Below are 7,996 nucleotides of genomic sequence, written 5' to 3' on the forward strand. Positions count from 1 at the left end.
GCCCAATCTTCAGTAGCTGCTGTCAATGATGAATGTCACAACATCCAGTTTGACATTCAATCAGTAGGCCTTATGCCAGGTCTGGTTCTTCCTTGATAACCAGACTGCAAGTGAATACTAAGTTCTAACAGAGCTTCTGTTCCTTAGTATCTGTTGACAGGTATGAATGTCACAGCATTCAATAATCCTGTGTTAGCTAGTCCTGCAGTAACTACAATGTAGTTACATATACATGTCATGACATCAGTCAAGACATTTGTGTTTTACCATACAATGCAGCCAATTAAACACCTACAAAGTCGCCTAAGAAGCACTAGGGAATAAGGAGATTTAACTGAAGATTAGATAAGTCATTCCAAAGAGATTTTCTAGTGTCTGGTTGAAGAATAAATGACAGCTACACAAAAATTAATGGAATATTCTTACATAAGAAATGATACAAACTTGTTAGAAGATGAGAGAATTTGAGGGCTATACTTAGTGGAGCAAATGCACCATAGGTTTGGAAGTCTAGGTGACTGGTTTTGGTGGTAAACAATTTGAGGTTTAAAGAGTCCAGAAAGTTAGGGGGAGAATTCCAAATTCATACGGGGCTTGCTAGAAACCATAAGTAAGGTTTGTGGGTTCTAAGCATGTTTTTAAGGAGATTTGTTAGAAGTAGAATCTATGCAGATAGGTATACCAACACTACTTGCTATTGCAAAAATAATTTTGGGACTTTAGTATTTCTGGGAAAGCCGATGAATATGGATCCTAATGAAATATTGAAATTGATTACTCCATTCGTACCCTGTTGTTACACCGTTTAGACTAAGGCATTATCATCCGGTAAATGCGAAGAACCCGTAGTACCAGAAATTTAGTAGATCCTTTAGCGGAACACGAACGTTACACTCGTACACGCCTCTTACTCATCCGAATTAAGAAAGCTATGGCCGAGAATCGCGACCGGAGACCTCGTAAGGAATTTGCCCAACCCTCTGAAGAGGAACCTAGTTCGAGTATAGTAAACCCCCTCATTCCTGCCAACAATTTCGAACTAAAACCATCTTTACTGCAATTAGTGCAACAGAACCAATTCGCGGGTCTCGCTACTGAGAACCTAAATCAACATTTAAAGGTCTTTATCCAACTTGCCGACACTTTTAAATCCAACGGCGCTTCACCTGATGCGATTCGTTTGATATTATTTCCTTTCTCTCTCAGGGATAGAGCACGTTCATGGTTGGATTCACTTCTAGATAATTCAATAACCACCTGGGAAGACCTTAGGAGAGTATTCCTTGCTAGATATTTTCCCCCCAGTAAGACTGTTGTTCTTCGAAACCAAATAACTAGATTTACTCAAAACCAAGGAGAATCACTTTTTGAAGCCTGGGAGAGATATAAAGAGATGTTAAGAGTTTGCCCACACCATGGCATAGAACAATGGTTGATCGTTCATACCTTCTACAATGGACTCCATTATATAACAAAAATGAGCATCGACGCTGTCGCAGGTGGCACGCTGATGAACAAACCTTACCCTGAAGCTTGTGACCTAATTGAGGATATGGCCCAAAACCATTACCAATGGGGAACTGAACGAGCATCAATAGAGAAAAAGGAGACCCAAGGTGGATTACATGAGATAAGCTCTATGGACATGATGCAGGCGAAAATGGACGCTTTAGCCCTTAAGGTCAAACATGTGTCTACAAACACTAACACCGCAGCGGTAGTCCACACAGAGTGTGAACTCTGTGGATCTAAAGGACACGAATCAGCATAGTGTAACCTTTTAAACGACCTGAACACCGACCAAGCGAATTACACCCAAGGTAACCCATTTTCAAACACTTACAACCCTGGATGGAAGAATCACCCGAATTTTTCCTATAAAAACTAGAACCCTATCCAAAATTATGCACCTCAGAGACCACAAGGTTATCAAGCCCAAAAACCAAGTCAACCTATGCAAGTTGTGCCCCAGAAGCCTAACCTTGAGAAGATCATAGAGAGCTTTATATCAGGCCAGACTCAGCGAAATAAAGAATTCCTAAACCAGAACATTCACGTAAACGAACTGATAACGCAATTAGGGACCAAGGTTGATCAGATAATCACTCACAACAAGATGCTTGAAACCCAGATCTCACAAGTAGCACAAAACCAAGCCCCACAAACTACACCTGGAGGGAAATTCCCTGGACAACCTCAACTCAACCCTCGAGGACAAGCTAACGCTATCTCATTACGAAGTGGGACCGCTTACGAAGGGCCTCATAACCCAGCAATGAGCGAGTCCAAAACTTCTAAAGGAAATATACCTACCAACCAAGAAGAGGAACCGATGGAACCCGAAAAACAAGCCGACCAAGAAGGTGAAGCCAAGGATAAAACTTACAAACCACCACCCCCGTACAAACCACCAATCCCATATCCGCAAAGACTTAAACAAACCAAAATCAATAACCAATATCAAAAATTTATAAAAGTAATAGAGAAGCTTCATGTAGAGATTCCTTTTACCGAAACCATCACCCAAATTCCGTTTTATGCCAAATTTCTCAAAGAGATCTTAACCAACAAGCGTAGGCTTGACGATCCCAAACCCTTGGAATGCAACTTTATTTCTGAGAATAAACTTGCTAAGAAGGAGAAAGACCCTGGAAGTTTTTCTATACCTTGCATTCTAGGGAGTCATGTGATCGACAAAGCTTTCCTAAACTTAGGCGCTAGTGTGAGTTTAATTCCCTTAGTTGTATGTACAAGGTTAAACTTAGGAGAATTACAACCAACTAAGATGTCCCTCCAATTAGCCGATAGGTCTGTTAAGTACCCTGTAGGCATTTTAGAAGACATCCCAGTTAGGGTCGGTCAACTTTATATCCCAACAGACTTTATGGTCATGGATATTAAGAAAGACGACGATATCCCTATCCTTTTAGGTAGACCATTTTTATCAACAACCGGGGCTATAATAGATCTTAAAAGAGGAAAATTAACTTTCGAAGTAGGGGATGAAAAGATAGAGTTTATTCTTTCAAAGTTCCTGATGGCACCAATCATAGGAGACACATGTTACGCGATCGATATCATAGATGAATGCATAAGGGAATTTGATCAAGAAGAACCTGTGATCGAACCATTTTCAAACTCGAATGAAAAGGATGACGAGCTAAAGAAAATAGAACCTCACACTAACGAATGTTTGGATCTTACTCCAGACCTTTCACCAAATTCTCAAAAGCCAGCTCAAGAACTTAAGGAATTAACCAAGAACCTAAGATATGAGTTATTGGATAAAGAAATGAACCGCCCAGTAATAGTTAGTGCCACCTTAAACCAAGACGAGACAAACCGACTCTTGAATGTTTTTACGAAGATACCCCTCTGCCTTAGGATACAAAATCTCTGATTTAAAAGGTATAAGCCCATCCGTGTGTATGCACAGGATCTCGCTAGAGGAGGATTCAAAACCTTCCAGAGAACATCAGAGAAGAATCAACCCTGTAATGAGTGAGGTGGTAAAGAAGGAAGTCCTTAAACTGCTAGAAGCTCGTATAATCTATCAGATCTCCGATAGTAAATGGGTAAGTCCTGTACACGTGGTACCCAAAAAGGGAGGCGTCACAGTCGTGCAGAACGAGAAGGGAGAGCATGTAGCTAAACGTATAGAAGGCGGATGTCGTATGTTCATAGATTATAGGAAGCTCAATAAGGCAACTAGGAAAGACCATTTCCCCCTTCCATTCATAGATCAAATGCTTGAGCGTCTTGCTAGACACTCTTACTTTTGTTATCTTGATGGATATTCTGGATTTTTCCAAACACCCATACACCCCGAGGATCAAGAGAAAACAACCTTCATCTTTCCTTACAGAACGTTTGCTTACAGACGAATACCGTTTGGACTCTACAATGCGCCAGCTACTTTCCAACTTTGTATGATGTCAATCTTCGCGGATTATCTCGACGGAATTATGGAAGTATTTATGGAGGATTTCTCGATGTATGGGTTCGACTTTGAGAATTGCCTCATTAATCTGGAGAGAATCCTAGAGAGATGCGTAGAAGTTAACCTTGTGTTAAACTGGGAGAAGTGCCACTTTTTGGTTAAAGAAGGCATAGTGTTAGGACATATAATATCTAAAAGAGGCATTGAGGTCGACAAAGCAAAGATAGAAGTAATAGAAAACCTTAACCCTCCTAAGACAGTTAGAGAAGTCTGAAGTTTTCTTGGACACGTCGGTTTCTACCGATGCTTCATCAAAGATTTCTCTAAAATAACAAAACCCCTGACCGGTCTTCTGATGAAAGACATTGAATTCATTTTCGATGAAAAATGTATCGAAGCCTTTAATCAGTTAAAACAAGCGCTAATTTCAGCACCCATTTTACAAACTCCGGATTGGACTAAACCCTCCGAAATAATGTGTGATGCTAGCGATTTCGCTATAGGAGCTGTTTCGCTATAGAACCCTAGATGTTGCTCAACTAAATTATACAACAACAGAGAAGGAACTCCTAACTGTGGTCTTTGCAATTGATAAATTTAGGTCTTATCTCGTCGGATCTAAGATTATAGTCTATACAGACCATGCCGCTATCCATTACCTTCTAAGCAAAAAGGATGCAAAGCCTAGATTACTCAGATGGATCCTTTTGCTACAAGAATTTGACTTAGATATTAGAGACAAAAAAGGAACAGAAAACATAGTTGTTGACCATCTTTCCAGACTAGTGATAACACGAAAATTTACCGTATTTTCGACTCCGATTTCACATGCATTCTAGTTGTTTTATTATCATTTTGTTGTGTTATTGCTATGTTTTTCTTTGTTTTCAGGTTTTTACTTTAATCGGATCCCCGATCGAGAAAAGGAGCGAAAAAGAGCCAAAAACCTTAAAATTCAGCATTTTGTTCTTGTGGCCTACCCCATGGCTGGCGCCATAGACCCTTCCATGACGTGTCCAAGCTCAACTTCCCTCAACTCCCACGTTCCCCACTACCTCCACTAAGGCGCCTCACTTTGGCCTTGTGGCGGGCGCCATGGCCTTGTGGCGGGTGCCACAAGAGGAAAATAGTTTCCCTCCCATTTTCAAGTTGAAGGGCATCCAAGTCATTTCCATCTTTTTACTTGCTTATAAATAGAAACTCGAATTCACTTTTACAATCATCCAAACTTAGAGCAGAGGAAAACTCAGAGCAACTTTGTTTCACTTGGGCATATATTCATTTTTATAAAGTGGTAATCGCTACGCATTGGAGTGTTACCACAATTGTGTAATCGAGTCTGTGATAGAGTCTGTAATCGAGTTTGGAGCACTTTGGAAGGAAGTTAATCCTGCCGCCATTTTCATTTCCGCTTTGCAATTTATTCAACCCTCCGATTGGAGCAGGTTTTTATTACTTGTCTTTATCTTATTTATTTTCCCGCACTCGCTTTACTTTATTTATTTCTCGCACTCGCTTTACTTTTATTTATTTCCTCGCACTCACTTTACTTTATTTATTTTCCCGCACTCGCTTTACTTTTATTTATTTTCTCGCACTCGCTTTACTTTTATTTATTTCTCGCACTCGCTTTACTTTTATTTATTTCCTCGCACTCGCTTTAAATTTATTTATTTCTCGCACTCGCACTACTTTTATTTACTTTCCGCACTCGCACTACTTTTATTTATTTTAATGCACTTTTACTTTACCATGTCTAACTAAATCTATAAGGTTAGAATGTAAGGATCATAATTAAACCAGTAATCCGTACAATTGTTCGTAGAAACACTTAAGGGCTATTTTAACTTTCAACTTAAGTTTTCCAGCACTTCAACTCTGTTGGGTAAGATCGAAAGCCGTCCAACGTCTTTTTAAACTTAATTGTTTTTAACTATTTCAAAAACAGCGAAAGCGCTTTGTTTAGTTCATTAGGAGATTTTAACATTAAGAAGAAAAGAGATTTTAAAACTATTTTCGGACGCGTTTATAAGTTTAGAGTCTGGTTCGTGAGAACCTCTTTTGGTTAAGAAATCCAGGTTATAATACTTTTCAACTTAGTCAAGATACTATATTTCTTAAAAATAGGTTTACTACTCTAACGCAATGCGCGCCTTTTTATAAGTGACAATAAGAGGGTTTGATTAGAGAGTACAACTCGGTTCTGAATACGCGAAAGCGACAGTTCCTGTTAAATTAGTTCTTTTCAAAGTATGAAACACTGCCCATAAGTAGCTCTACTAGCAAGTACTTGGATTATTAATTGATTACGTGAATTACATTTCGACCCTGTCTTTATTAATTAAATTTATTTCAATACTTTACTTTTCATTGCACACTCTAAAAAAACACCTATTTTGATTGCCTTTGATAAACACCATAACGACAGATAACGATAGATTGACACTTGGTCTCTGTGGATTCGATAATCTTTTATATTACTCTGACGCGTTCGTATACTTGCGAAAAGCACGCATCAAGTTTTTGGCGTCGTTGTCGGGGACCAATTTCGTCAAATTTCATTTCCATGTTGTTATATCGTTTAGACTTAGGCTATTTCCCGCCGATCAATGCGAAGAACTCGCAGCACCGGAAGTTTAAGCTTAGTATACCCTCTGGCGGAACCTGAACGTTACGCTCGCGCTCGTTTATTCTTTCATAGAATTAAGAGAGTTATGGCCGAAGATCAAAACCAAAGACCTCTTAAGGACTTCACTCAACCATCAAATGAAGAACCTAGTTCTAGTATAGTAAACCCAACCATCCCAGCTAATAATTTTGAACTTAAACCATCCCTGTTACAACTAGTGCAACAGAGACAATTCGCAGGTCTCGCTACTGAGAACCCAAACCAACATTTAAAAATATTTCTTCAATTAGCAGACACTTTTAAAACCAATGGAGCTTCTCCTGAGGCAATACGTTTAAGATTAATTCCATTACGACTTGGGATAACCTTAGAAGAGTTTTTCTTGCTAGATATTTTCCCCCGAGTAAAACCGCTGTTCTTCGAAACCATATAACTAGATTTACCCAAAACCAAGGAGAATCGTTGTTCGAAGCTTGGGAGAGATATAAAGAGTTGTTACGAGCATGCCCACATCATGGTTTAGAAAATTGGTTAATCATTCAAACCTTCTATAATGGACTTCATTACAACACAAAGATGACCATCGACGCTGCCGCAGGCAGTGCTCTGATGAACAAACCTTATCCTGAAGCTAGTGCCCTCATCGAAGATATGGCTCAAAACCATCAATCATGGGGAGTCGAACGAGCGACAGTTGAGAAGAAGGAAGCCCAAGGAGGAGTGCATGAACTAAGCTCTATAGACATGATGCAAGCTAAAATGGACGCATTAGCCCTCAAAGTCGAGCATATGTGCATAAACCCGAATACTGTAGCCGCAGTTTCGTCGGATTGTGAGATATGTGGAACCAAAGGACACCAATCTGCAGAATGCAGTCTATTAAACGAAACCCACTCTGAGCAAGTGAACTACACCCAAGGGAACCCATATTCGAATACCTATAACCCTGGATGGAGGAATCACCCGAACTTCTCCTTTAAAAACAATAACCCTATTCAAAATAACGCACCTCCGAGACCTAGTTATCAAGCCCCAAGATCAAATCAACCTATGCAACCTGTGCCACCAAAGCCGAGCCTTGAGAAAATTATGGAAAATTTTATCACCGCTCAAACCCAACAAAACAAGGAGTTCATGAACCAAAACATTCATGTTAACGAATTGATTACTCAGTTAGGAACCAAGGTTGACCAAATAGTTACTCATACCAAGATGCTTGAAACCCAGATCTCTCAGGTAGCTTTAAACCAAGCCCCTCAGACTACACCTGGAGGACAATTCCCTGGACAACCTCAACAAAATCCGAGAGGACAAGCCAATGCCATTACCCTACGAAGTGGGAACGCCTATGATGAGCCACCAAACCCTATATTGAGTGAACCCGAAACTTCTAAGGAATGTACCAAACCCACAGACGAAGTAAAGGA

The 7,996-nt window shown here is 39.8% G+C and overlaps 2 non-coding genes across 2 annotated transcripts; both read right to left on the reverse strand.

Annotated features, from left to right (window-relative positions):
* Positions 1-1,315: 1,315 nt before the first annotated feature.
* LOC127117093 (small nucleolar RNA R71) lies at positions 1,316-1,422 on the reverse strand. Its single transcript, XR_007801853.1, has one exon. It is a non-coding gene; the product is annotated as a small nucleolar RNA R71 (small nucleolar RNA).
* A 5,561-nt stretch (positions 1,423-6,983) lies between these two features.
* LOC127117189 (small nucleolar RNA R71) lies at positions 6,984-7,090 on the reverse strand. Its single transcript, XR_007801947.1, has one exon. It is a non-coding gene; the product is annotated as a small nucleolar RNA R71 (small nucleolar RNA).
* Positions 7,091-7,996: the final 906 nt, after the last annotated feature.

The sequence above is a fragment of the Lathyrus oleraceus genome, chromosome 1 (assembly GCF_024323335.1).
Source record: "Lathyrus oleraceus cultivar Zhongwan6 chromosome 1, CAAS_Psat_ZW6_1.0, whole genome shotgun sequence".
Taxonomy (NCBI): domain Eukaryota; kingdom Viridiplantae; phylum Streptophyta; class Magnoliopsida; order Fabales; family Fabaceae; genus Lathyrus; species Lathyrus oleraceus.